General features: G+C 45.7%; 1 long non-coding RNA gene across 1 annotated transcript; it reads left to right on the top strand.

The window, feature by feature from the left end:
* The first annotated feature begins 2057 nt into the window (after positions 1-2057).
* LOC120847780 lies at positions 2058-6970 on the top strand. The gene is made up of 4 exons (XR_005717453.3): positions 2058-2143; positions 3371-3626; positions 5481-5574; positions 6495-6970. It is a non-coding gene; the product is annotated as an uncharacterized LOC120847780 (long non-coding RNA).
* The last annotated feature ends 6635 nt before the right edge of the window (positions 6971-13605 follow it).

Below are 13605 nucleotides of genomic sequence, written 5' to 3'. Positions count from 1 at the left end.
ACAAAAACACCGAAAAATATTATAAAAGCCTACACTTGCGCTTTAAAGGTGACGCGGCTCTTTAAGGGCGTAGGAACCAGAATTACGTCAAAGTTCGCTACTCTTTCGATCGACAATTGCACGGGAACTACCGTGACTATATCGCGGTAAGCCAGGCGCTCTCCCAGGTAAGCCGCTGCTCCTAACACTCCGGTGCCAAGCGGTTGGATGGATGGATGGATGAATACGGCTGAGCCCTTTGGATCGGGCGGTAGCTTACGCCACCTAGCCATTTTGTTTTACCATTTAAGCTTAGAATATTTAAATGTGAAGCGCGACGCGCGCGCGCTGGTGAGAGGCGGCGAAGGTTGGCGGGAGCGGCGCAAGTGCCACGGTACGCCGCAGTCCCGGAACAAAGCCATGTGGCAGACATGGTAATCGAGTGATCTGATCAGGAGTTCAAACCCCTGGTTCTGTTTTATCATAATAGCCGCTATCGGCAATCCTACTATTTTGCAAAGCTTTCTTTAGACATCGTCTTTAGACAATGTCTGCGATAAACCAGCCAGCGCATGAACCGGCCAGAGCGGTTGATGCCCAGCATCAAAGCGTGACATCATGGCCTTCATCTCTTTGTACGTGTTCTTCCATCCGCTAAACCAATCAAGTGCAGCGAATGTCCCGTGGCTTGCGCTATTAGTATGTGTGTTTGTGGTTCTATGTGTTCGTGTCTTCGACTGTGCTTTGACCTAAAACGAAATAAACTATACGGTGAGTAGAGATGCTGTGAAATTCAAATTTATACCATTTTTCTTTCCATCTATTTCTCTGAATATTAGGGTTGACCAATATTTTCTTTTTCTTGGCGCAGGTGTAGCGCAAGCCTTAGCAAAAATTGTAATTTTACGCCAGATGTAGCAGTGTTTCGTTCATGGCACAATGGCTCAGCAGTTCCACCACTGTTAACTTGAACTTAAGCAAGAGCTTCGTGGTACTATACAAGCCGTTGAGTTCAAGCAAGCAGCACTAACAACGCAACGTCACGGCGCTCGTCGGTTTTCAGAGTGCACTTTTCATGTGCACCGGCTAAATCAATCAAGCGCAGGGCATGCACCTTGACCTTGTGAGTTTTAGCCTGCGGTTCCGTTTGTGTCTTCTGTCCTTCGACTCTGCAGTGACTTACGGTGGAACGCAGTATAGAATGTTATGAAATTAGCGGGCAGAAATAACTCTTTCAATCATACCTGTACTGATATGCATGAGGCAGTTCATTGATAAGTAGGGAATCATGAGGTATGCGTGGAATCAGGGTGATTGGTGGCCGAGTGGGCTGAGGCGTCTCAGCTCGGGGCGTGGAACGAAAACTTGCGCTGTAGAACCTCCCGGGTTCTATCCCCACCCCCTGCCCTTTTCAATCTGGATGAGTTTCGCACCGGTACGCGTTCGGGTAATCACTGCTGAGTGGTGCAAGTTAGACTCCAAATTAGCGGTTGTACTGCACTGGCTAATTGCTCATTTACAGCCGAGAGACACTCACCCGTTAAGGCGCATTAGCAGCAAGGCTCTATAAACATACAGCAGAATTTGTACTAGGAGTCTTGATGTTTTCTATTTTTCTATTTTATTTGGTTCGTGATATTCTCTTTGGCTTTTTCTTTGTCTTCAAGAAAAGCTCAGTTGCAACTCAGCACTTGTCCAATCAATTTCTGCCGCCTTGTACGTTTTTCGCGCGCTGTTTCGACGGTTATTCTTAATGTTGTCTAGGGTTGCCAACCGAGTTTTTTTTTTTTAAATTTTCATTTATAAGTTGATTGGGTAGACTCACTGTCGGGTTCGCGTTAATTTTTTTTTTATATGATACCACATGTACGAGCTATTTTCTAAACTTTATGACGGTGTCAAAATCTACGACACAAAGGTAGTTGTGCACACTGGCCAACGAGCTTCACGAGGATTTGCTGACATGACTCGACTTCATCTTTCAGAACCGGCTGTCTGGAAATCGCCTGCAAGCTCCAACACTACCCCCCTGGCTGACATTGCCTTTGTCTGCTATGAGGACCAGAGCAGTCCAGAGGAAGTGACGAGTCCTGGAGTGGTGGCCGTAGCCAAGGGTTCTCCATCCGGACAAGCATCACCGAAAGTCCCCAAGCATACACTCGTGGTATGACGTTTCCGTGTAGACACCTAAGGTCCGCAGCACGGGTTTTCAAACTGGGTTTTTGGGAACCTATATATCTTCCTTATTGTGACTACAAGGCTTGACAGGGCACCCAAAAGCTTCTGTACTGTTAATATGAAGTTTTTTTTTTAGTTCTGCCAGTGCTTATACCTAGCTGAGTCATGCTTCTGTTCATCACAATTAACACTCCCGCCTTTCTTCCTAATGTATGTATGTATGTATGTGTGTGTATGTATATATGTGTGTGTGTGTGTGTGTGTGTGTGTATATGTGTGTGTATGTATATATAGTATCATTACGTTTGTCAGCCTGTGAATTGTTAAATTATTTATTAGTTCAACACCACTCATTTTCCCAAGCTTCGAATAGAGATTCGATTACGATTTTCTTATCTCAGTGCTGTGAGAAAATGAATGGGACATATATGATGTTATAGTGCTGTTTTATATACTGCAAAAACTGTCAGAATAAAATGCTACAACAATAATAATAGTAATAGTAATAACAGTAAGAGTATTTAATGCTTTATTTTTCGTTAGTGCCAACAAGCAGCTATGAAGCATTTTGTGTGGTGCACTGCCAGTTCGTGTTTAGAGCAACACTATTAAAAAAATCCTTGCCATTTAAAATAAATGGCAAGGTGGAAAAGAAACAAGTGGGAAACTGAGACACCGCAGGACGTGCTGAACGTGCTTTTGTTTACAGCCGCGCCTGTCTTGAATAAGCATGTCTTCTGAAAAGACTAGCTCACACACCCGCCGATGACGTGAGCACAACCTATATGTGATCCAGTCCTAATACCAAGTCTCATGTTATTGTAAATATGTAAAAAAAAAAAAAAAAAAAAAATTTCATAGATCTTGGGTTATGCTACTTTGAAGAGATTAAATCAAGATGATTTGCCACATGTAATGTCAAGAAGGTATTCCAATTCCCGTGCAGTATTTTGACGAAAAAGGGTGTTGTTATTTATATTTTATATTGCTGCCTGCTTACATCTAGAACATGATGTTGAGTGTTATCATAACTGACGTTCTAATTCTCCCGTCGCTTTCATTGTATTAACTTTTGGTTTCCCTCCTCGAAATGAAAGTTTCATCTGGTATGCGCGTCAAAACGTAGATGTACAATGCATTCCAATCTGAGACTGAAAGTGCTGACTACCGTTGAGGTTCTTGCTCCAATTTATTCTTGAACACTTCCTTTTAGACTCCAACCAAGAACCCCCGATATAAATTCTTCACGTCGAAGAACGCGCGTGCCGATGAAACCCCAGGGGCGTCGAAACAAACAACGGTTTTACCGGGACAGCCCTTCACTGACAAAGCTGAGCCTGCCCCCGAAGCTTCGCCGAGTGGACGAGTCTCAACTTCCCGGACGAGCGAGCGCAGTAAAACGCCCTTCTGGGTGCAGAGTCGTGCAGCCACCTCCGACCAGGAGAAATCGGCAGAAAAGCCTGATGAAGGTGTGGTGCACAGTGCTCTTAATTTCCTCGGGTAAGCACTCCTAGAAACCTGGAGCGACTGATTTCCAGCAAAGCACTTAAAAAGCAAACATGTTTAAGCATAAAAAAAAAAAAAAATCCCGAGCCATTTTACTTATTGAAGGTGGATGACCAGCGAAGCTGTTCAGCACACTACACAGACTCGCCCCGAGGGGCCGGAGGAAAGTAGACACGCGCGACGGGACCGCCACCCCGGGAGAGCGGAAGGAAAGGAAACTAGACACGCAAGCGCTTGGAACGACGACAAAGAGAGGGCGGTGCGGGCATAGACAAGAGCGACGCGGGTCGCGCAGTGGTAAATCTTTGAGAAACCTTTATTATCTACCCGAGTTTATACTGATCTTGAGAATGGTGCCTATTGATAACTCATGTACTGGAAATGCATATCCAAGTGATGAGACGTGTAAGTTTTTGCATAGAATGAAGGAATTTTGCATCGAATTCGGGACTGAGTTTTTGTTGACGCACACGAAACATCCACGGAACCCTAGCCATAAACAGCTTCGCTGTAAAAAATGAAAAACAGCATCCTGCGCTGCGACAGTGCAGCATGACGTTTCGCCATGCACACATCGCAAGCTGTCATTCGCATAGCTACTTCCGCAGATAGCAGCGATTGACTTTCCCAAGTGCTTTGCGGAAAAGTATACACGCTGCAGATTTCTTAGAGTGTGGTACGGTTTCTAATCGGTGGTCAGGATTATCTCTAAATGATTAGTATACTATTTTGCGTTTCTGGAGCCCCTTGGGAGGAGGTTGCCAATCTGGCACATGACATTCCTGAAGCTTCTTCGTGTTAGATCTTGCATTAACTTCAGGACACTAATAGAAGATGCATTGCATTAGCGATGATCCCCGGTCCGTACCGCAGGGTGTTTATGTTGTACTATGTCACAAATAGAGCGGACGCAAGCGTAAGTATCAACTGCGTCTGCTAGTGACCCGAACAACTCTTTCCGGCTCGAAATCTCGTCGGGTACCATATTAATACACTTAAGCCGTATGTCTTTCTACGCGCGGAAAGGCAGTGTTTTCCAAATCGGTCGAGGTTATCTTTTTTTTTTTTTGGCGTTATGAGCGATTGCGTTTGCCGGAGTAGTCAATGATGAAAGGAGCATCATCTGGTACTCGATTTTTATACGTACCAGTCTTTATTCAAGTTTAAGACAAGATGGGGAATGAGAAGTCGACCCGTCGGCGGCCTAAAAGGCCGCGGTAGATGTCGCCCGGGCGGCTCGGAAAGCAAACAAATCTGCGTAAACTAAAATCCAGAGCCGCTCGACACGCTTCAGCGTCTCACCAACACCAAGAACGACGCCAATAACTTAGCGTCTCCGTGTAAACTAATGGCGAAAGTGGCGGACACCGGAAAGAAAAAAGGCGTTTCGTGGAACCGTCTTATTGACACAGCTAATAAGCACGTCACGTTTGTCCACGAAACGTGCATGGTAAAACCAACACTCAATGGGTTTTTTGGTGAAAAGGTTTTTCGACGAAACAACCACTCTTATCGGGCTTACGCAGGTTCACACATCTGTCGGCATAACCGCTTGGTACCGCTTACAGCGAGAGGATGCGCTTCCTAAGCACGCTGGCGCATTAAATCTGGTAGCAATCGGATTTAAAAATGGTCAGATGTACGCAAATTAAAAGTGTTCCAGTGTTACCTAATAGATGGCACCAGTGTCTCCTCTCGTCACTCTCGTCATAAGCGGTCACAAGTGCTTACAGCTCAGCAGATCACACTCAAATGAGAGCGCCTAAATGAGGCCTTAGAAACCGTTGTGTGCGAGACGTTGCCATCCTGTCTTGCAGCAACGGCCGACGAGCCCCCACCACCACCTACGAGAAGAAGTGAGCGACCTCGCAAACTCTCGGTACCCTCTTACAAAGAGCCCAATGTTAACAGGTGAGCCCGTTCATTTAATCTTTGTTCTGGTGGAAATGAGGGATTGCCGCAATATATGATTGCCGCAATATATAATTGCCAAAAACCAGCTGGAGTTAAAAAAACAAATAATGTGTTCCAAATGTTAAATATTGTACCGACCCGCGCAAGCATCTATGCATGTTTTCCTACATTTCGAGTTAATTTGAGGAACAAAATCGCGTCGAAATTATTTAGGTTCCATACCTGGAACGTTTTCGTCTTTGATCTGTTTCGTTGTTGAGGTCTCTCGCAGACCAGGTTTGGGCTGTCGAAAGGGTCTCGGGCTAGGAAACTGTAGTGTTAACATGCTAAGATTTGTGAAATACGGTGATCTATCTTTGCGCTATTCGGATCGCTACTATTTTATGATAAAACCTAGTGCGGTCAGTGTTTGCTAACACTTAGCTTCTTTAGGGCCCTGGAAAAGCTAGGTTTCTTAGCGACACGTCAGCTCGCACTTCAAAGGGTTCCTTTTTAATTTCTTTGTATACCAGCTTCGTTTTTTTATTGTCCGTACCGCAAAAATAGAAAAATTTGCGTTAGCATATTAACTGCCGATTACTTTAATTACTTTTATTGAAAAAAAAAAGGAATTCTTTAACCGTTATGATGAACCAACGTTGAAGCCCGCTGAATAATTCAATGCACGATATTCACTTGAATAGGCATGTAAATAGAGAACCGCACCAACCACAGAACTCCTTATTTCTGGGCTTTTAAGCATGCCCGATGCCGCGAACACGGCCCTCTCCTCCAAAAAGTTGTTCAGGTGGTGTTTTTTTTTTGGCATGCATAGTTATATTAATAGGCACTGTTTACATCTGAGCAAGTGGAGAAAGCCATTGCAACGCATATTGTCACACAAATAAGTAAAAGCGAATACTTCTTCGACTTTTCAGGAAAATGCGACGCCAGTGATTGGCAGGACAGCACCTTCCAGAGTCCAGACGATCAGCTTGTGTGACAACACACAATCTGTAGATCAATTTTAGTTTAAAATATTTTATAGTTACTCCAACAGAGCGACTCCATTATAGTCTGTTGCAGGTTAAAAAAAGCAGCACCTGCTCCTCCCCCGAAGCTCTCCACTCTTTCCACTTCAGCAGCGCACACGCTGGCGAGGAGTCCATTCTCGCCTCCTCTCTGCAGCGTTCGCTTTGTTAAAATGAAGTGGAGGGCATTGCGGGTGGAGCTTGTTCGGCCTTCCTAACCTGCGACAGGCTATAGTGCAGTAGCTCTATTGGAGTTAGTTTTAACTGTTTTATCTGACTGCATTCAATAAAATCGTACAGGGAAAACCTCCACAGGGGCTCTAACCTCTAACAGAGTGCTTCGTAAAAGAGTGCACATACTCTTGCCTCATGCGCAAGGCAGCCTGGGAATTTCGAGGGCTCTGCCAATAGACCGCTTGTTAAAACCAAGCGATCCTAGCGGCATAGTGCCGTGTAAAGCACCTTGGGAACCCAAGGGTCCCGGTTTAGGTTTGGATTTGCCAACCTTCATTCACGACATCCCCTCACAACCAACTACAGTGCATGCATTTTCGAACGCGACTTGCTTCAAATTTATAATACTGTAGGTGTTGCCTATCAATAAGAATATAATGCTGGGACACGTTGCTCCGCATGTTGTGATGAAGCTGCTTTAGAATCGCCGGTGTTAAAAAATCTGGCCACAGAAAACCCAGCACAGACTTTAGCTTACAGACCGATGAAGTTCAGCAGGACTACAGCCCATCGCCTAATGTGGCATCGTTTTGTAAGACAAAAGCATTCCATGGCTATCTGCGAAGGAAAGTCACCAAATTATGGAAAGTTACCTTCAACTTCTGCTTTATCATCTGTGCCGCATACTTGGCTGCCCCACTGAAAGCGGAAGAGGGGGGGGGGGGGGGGTACGGGAGGAACAAGCACCCGTAGGATGCCATTTTTCCGCAGAATGTCTGCAATTGCTAACTCACAAAAGTTGACCCGTTCTCTTATAACCATGTCAAAAGCAACCGTTGTCGAAGCAGTGGTCATTTGAAATACCTCGATTCTCCGAGGCTAAGCGCTTTATCGTTAGTTTTGTCTGTCGAAACACCCAAGCAGTAAGAAATTGAAGTCGCTTTGGGTTAGTCGCTATGGGTTAGGGTGCGTCACAGAAACCACCAAAGTTCCCATCGTTGTTATATTTTATCATTTAACATCACGAAATACCAGCCGTTCACTGCTTGTGATGAAGTGGGGCTCATGTGCACTTTGATATGAAAGAGCTCGATGTAAAGGTAGCGATGTGAACATGCAAAAGCAAGAAACTAATCCTTGATCAATGAGGTCTCATACTGGTTACGGTTGCTACTCAGAACTCAATCCAGTGGCTGTGTCAATTACCCGCAGGCTCACGATATAGATAAAACTTTATAGCACTGAGCTGAACTGAGCCGATGGCTCAGTTCCACAGCGAATAGTAAGCGTGAGGAAAAACGACGCTGCTTAGACACTGACTTTGGACAGGGTCTAGTAGCTATGTTATTGAGACCGGCTTTTCGCTCCATGTCCCAGATAAAAAATTGAAAACATAGAACATAGACGTTTAAACTTCAACTGTAATGCGAAATTAGAGCGCAGTTCGGGAGAAATTTCGGCGTCAATTTTCGCGTACATTTTTGTGCTAAATTTAGTGGGGAAATTGAGTTTGTGTATAGATCACGTAACATAAAATCATGACATCGTTTTCTCTGCTAAATTTAGCGTGAAAACTGAATTGGTGGCAGGGTCACGTGACGTCAATTTTCCCGCAAAATGTAGAGGGCAAACTAAATTTGCGTAAAGGTCACGTGGCACGGTCATGTGACGTCATTTTTCCCGCTAAATTTACCAAGGAACCTAAATTGGTGAAGGCCATGCGAAGTCAATTTTATCGCTAACTCTAGCGGGGAAATTGAATTCGTTTATAGGTCACGTGGCACGAAGTCATATGACGTGATTTTCTCGCTAAATTTACCAAGGAACCTAATTTAGTGTTGAGACCACGCGACGCAGATTTTACCGCTAAATCAGCGGGGGGAAACCAGATTTGTGTGTAGGTGCCGTAACAAGAAGTCATGTGATGTTATTTTTCCCACTAAATTTAGCCAGAAACTGAATTGGTGGCGAGGTAAGGTGACGTCAATGTTCCCACTAAATCTTGCGGGGAAACCGAATTTGTGTGTAGATTTTCACCCTCCGTTGCATGGGCGCTGCCATCTTGGAATCACGTAACGCGGCCGCCATAAGGTGGCTTTAACTTGTCGCTTCCTCTCCCCTCCGCGCCTTGGCGACGGCGTTGTATTCGCGTTTTTTTTGTCGCGTTTTTGCGATTTTTCGCCTTACTTTGTGAGGTGCATGGTACTTATTTTTACTACCTAACTGCATGCCATTATTGATTTTGGCACAATAAGAAGCGCAAGGTACATTTGTGATAACGCAGTTATGATCTTAAAGAAGGCAAATTCAACGGAAGCAGTCACTGTGTTCTTTTAGAGCATCGTGCTCTGCCATCATAACGAATCCAAAACAGCTGTGTCATTATATGGGGGAATAATTTTCGCGGTATAAACTTTTGATATCTGTTTATTTATGAATTTAGGGAACTATATATTGTGATCGGTCTCATGTCTGCAGTCATTCAATTTTCCTAAGATGTCCAATTAAATTAAGTCATTTAGACATAAACGGTGGCCCACCGGGTGAAAAACGTGTCAAAGGCATCTTGTGAGTGCCTGACAAAAGCGCCTGAGGCACGCAATATGTGACGCCGAAAAAAAGCCGTCTGGGTGGAAATCACTCGAGTGAAGCGTTGTCGATGTCCCGGATTCACTCTCGAAACTGCTCAAAGTAAAAAGCGTATCGGTTCAAACAAAAAAGTATCTGTCAACCAAAATCCATGAAGCGGTGCCTGGCATTTGCTTGCTAGAGGTCAAATTGGTTGCGCCTTTAATTTTATTTCGCAAATTATACAGACGTCAGACATCAAATGACGGGTTTTTCCCTAATCTCATATTCTCAAGACGTTGTAAGGAAATGTCCGTAGAAAAATAGTTTCCTAAGACCAACCTTGTGAAATGCTGCTAATGAATACTTTAGCAGGGCGCTGATAGTTGAAAAAGCATTGCTACTCGGCCTAGGGTGGACCGTCGAAACATCTGTCGAGTACTTAATTTCTTTAAAGAAACCCATGGAGACATTATCGCTTCCTTTTTGCATTCCATGAGGTTGTGCCTGACACCACTTCACAGAATGCTGATGAACAGATGAGCTTGCGAGTTCATCGGTTCTATGCGATCCAGCACATTGTTAGTCCAGTCGTCTACCTGGTTTTTCACTGTGCCTCCATGCATTAGCCTTTTCATTCGTTTATTTTTATGTAAACCAGTTTTAGCGAGTACCTCCTGTACGGCAGATCACATCCGTAATCCTCCCCCGGCATTATTTCAGTCGTTTCGCCGCCGAACCTGACCGAACAAAGAACCTGATCAGATGAAGGTGTTCGGAAAACGTCCACAATTTAGGCTCGTAATTACGTCACACTTTCCAAGGTGTCCCATTACCACTGCATCGTTTCTTCTTTCACCATATGGGATATATTTATATCGCATAACTAAGCGAAAACGACATAACGCATCAACACAGCCGCGAGCCCGTCGAGACCGAAACCAACCAGAGGCCACCTTACGGTGCTAGAGTTCCTCGATATGCTCCCCCGAAGGGGGGCAGAGTTGCGCATTTGCCTTCCCCGCGCCGCCACGCCGCTATTCGCCAAGATCGATCACGTGAGGAGAAAAGCATCCAGCGCCGTGCAAGAAAGCCACCTTTACGGTCGCTCTGCCGACGTTGCACGCGCCCCGGCGTATGTTCCGCTGTTTTCGCCTCCTTCTCCTCTTTCTACTACTACTACTAAGCGTTGTTGAATGAAGATGGGGAAGGGGGGGGGGGAAGAGGGGAGGGCTAATAGTGAATGCGCAGCGGGCGCATTGGTCACTGGCTCTTGGGGGAAGGGGTGTGGTGAGAAAAGTTGGGGGGTAGAGGGGGGAGATAGGAATAGTTTTATAGAAGGGGAGGGGGTGGGCCATGTCGAAAAAAGCGCAAGGGGATTAATTTAGTTGTATCGAACACCGGGTGTCCGGGGTTTCCATACACGGCGGCGCAGCTATTCGCCAAATTTAGTCACGTGATGAGCAAAGCATCCAGTACGTGCAGGAAAGCCGGCGCTACGGCCAGCCGCCGAGGCTGAATGCGCAACTCTGCTACCGTAACTACCTCTATTCGCAACTCCAACGCCCTATAGGTGGCGGGACGGTAGTTCCAAGATGGCGGAAGAGACGGGGATAGATTCTCCAGGATATCCCGTGCGCCTGCTCGCTGACGCTGTTCAGCGCGCTAAAAATGATTTATTTGTCTACAAATGCGAAGCGGTTAGGGAGGGATCATATTACCGGTGATGGAGATGTGGATGCACGTTAGGAAAACGAACATGTTGTTAATTAAATGTTGCAGAAACCTCAAATTGCGAAACTTTGTGGTGAGCGAGCGCGTTTTAGGCACCGGTCACGTTACTGTTAGTGGCAGAAGTTTTTTCAGGGTGATGAAGATATGTTTGCGCTTTGCTTGGCCCTTAGTTCTCTAAAAATAGAGCCGCGAACGGTGACCGTCAAGCTTCGGAAGAGCAGCGTTCACAGCGTTGGTCGCGTCCCAGCCTCACAACTCGCTGCTGACCGTCTTGGTTTTAGTGTATTGCCACACGCAATCAAACTGCTCTATGGTTATTTATAGAACGTTTATTACCGCAGGCTACCGTGCGGTGTAGCATTACAACCGCAAGCTCGCGCTGCGCCTTTGAAGCACAATTTTCAGTGCGCTCCAAAAGCGTTGCCGTGCTCATCTCTAAAAAAAAAAAAGAAAAAAAAAGTTGTAGTTTTTACATCTCTTGCCCCATATACGACACTCCAAAACTTCAGTTCGCCGTGCAGCCCACTGACGTCAAAGTGACGGCCCCAACTTTTACGAGAGGCTTGATGACGGCGCAATATAAGATATTAAACAGCTGAAGTACGCATCAAAGAGTACCGAAAAAAGAAAAAAAAAACGCCGAGGTTTTGCAGTAAAACCCAGAAAACCCCGATTTTTTTTTTTTTTTTTACAGTTTTTTACATTTACTTAAGCTATTTCAATAAGTTGCAGAACTCGGCTATCAAGCCGCTCGTGAAAGTTCGTAGCGCCGGTTGAACGTCAGTGCGCTGTACGTTCAACTGAAGTTTAGAGGTGTCGTGCGCTATGCAAAAACTGCCAATTAACATAATCGGCGTGTTTAGGGGTTTTGTTTAAGCATGTACGGGTATTCTGTCTTTTTAAAGTGCTTGGAATAAATGGTCATGTTCCTACGGCCTTAAAACGCGAACCCATTCCCGATTTATATTGCTCGACATACCGTTGCGCGACGAGTTTTCTCCTACTCATGGCAAAGAATAGACTTTCCGTAGACCGTACTATAGAGTTCTATAGAGATTGAGCTGGCAGTCATGCACAAGACCAGAATTCCGCAGCTAATGCTATACACGAAAAGTCCCTAAGGAAAAAGTTAGACATCCCGGTCCTTCGTGCAAGACTGTTGCAAGGCGGAGCACAAGAATTCCTTTTTTAACGCGCTCACTTTTTTCGTTACAACGGTTTCACGCATCAAGGCCGACAGCCCCTGCCACCGTTTCCGCGCCGCCGCCGCTGCCGTCCCCGCTCCTCTGGTACTCCGTTCGTCCGCGGGAGGGCGAGCGGCGCGCTGGAGTTGCGAATACAGGAACTCTATATGGGGGGGGGGGGGGGGGGGGGGGGCGCCGCCGCCTGTCAGCGCTCTCTGTCCACCGGTCAGGTAACTACGGAGATGAAAACGTCTATAGGTCACGTGACACGAAGTCATGTGATGTCCTTTTCGCTAAATTTAGCGGTGAAACTGAATTGGTGCTGAGGTCACGTTCCCGCTAAACCTTAAAAGGTTCTGGTTGGGGGTAGTTTCTCCGCCAAATTTAGCGTTGGATTGAATTGATGTATAGGTTTGTAACGTTCCATAATGCAACGCGCAACTACGCTGACGCCACTAAATGCGGGAGCGGGCGCCTAAGAGCTGCGTTCTAAAATAATGTTCTTCCCTGGTCGACGTCATTCATCAAAACGGTGTTACTTTCAAGCAGTGTTGTATGCGTTACCGAAAAAAAGTAACTAAATACGTTACTCGTTACTTGCAAATAAAAGTAACGCGTTACCGACCTACGTTACCTCAAAATAAAAGGAACGCGTTACCGTTACCGTTACTGATAAAAAGTAACGCACGTTACTGTTGCGTTACTTTTTATTCACGAACTAACACATTTGCTGTTTCGACGTTTGATATGTGCGTAAGCGCCATAGCTAAAATATGTCCATGCGGAAACTTAATTACCCTCTCTTTACATGCTTTTTCAGGTTGGAGCTTGAGGACTTGGCACAACTTAAGAGTTTCAGCTATGGCTGACACAGAAGGCACTTAAAAATTAAATTGTCATCTTTGGCTTCTGTTAGTTCGAAATATTTATTGAGTCCTGGCCAAGGCGATGAAGATCCACTTGCCGTAGCCATCCTACAGGTGACGACAACTGCTTGCGAATGGCTTTCGTGGAGGTTTTATCGTCTTCAGCTCTGACAGACAACTGGTGCGCGACATTGAAGATCCGCGTCCAGCACGGTTCAGGAGAAATCGCCGGGAAGCGTCACTCTGGCGCAGTAGGATTGCGGGTTCACTCTCGCACAAAGAATAGCCACTGGGATTCCACGAATGGTTAGATTAGGATAGTAGAAAAAACTGAACCCTTTCTCCTCGGAGGATTAGAAGTTGACCACGGAGGACTTCTATCATTGTGCCTGCCACTGTCCGCGACAGCGTTCGTCGAAGCAGGTCAATGGGCGTGGCGTTGGGGTTTCCGTAAAGCAGGAATGTTTGCCTGTCCAAACAGGACACTACAAG

The sequence above is a fragment of the Ixodes scapularis genome, unplaced genomic scaffold (genome assembly GCF_016920785.2).
Source record: "Ixodes scapularis isolate PalLabHiFi unplaced genomic scaffold, ASM1692078v2 PGA_scaffold3__209_contigs__length_174095766, whole genome shotgun sequence".
NCBI lineage: Eukaryota > Metazoa > Arthropoda > Arachnida > Ixodida > Ixodidae > Ixodes > Ixodes scapularis.
Note: the sequence above shows the minus strand (reverse complement) of the source record. Positions and strands in the feature narration are given on the sequence as shown.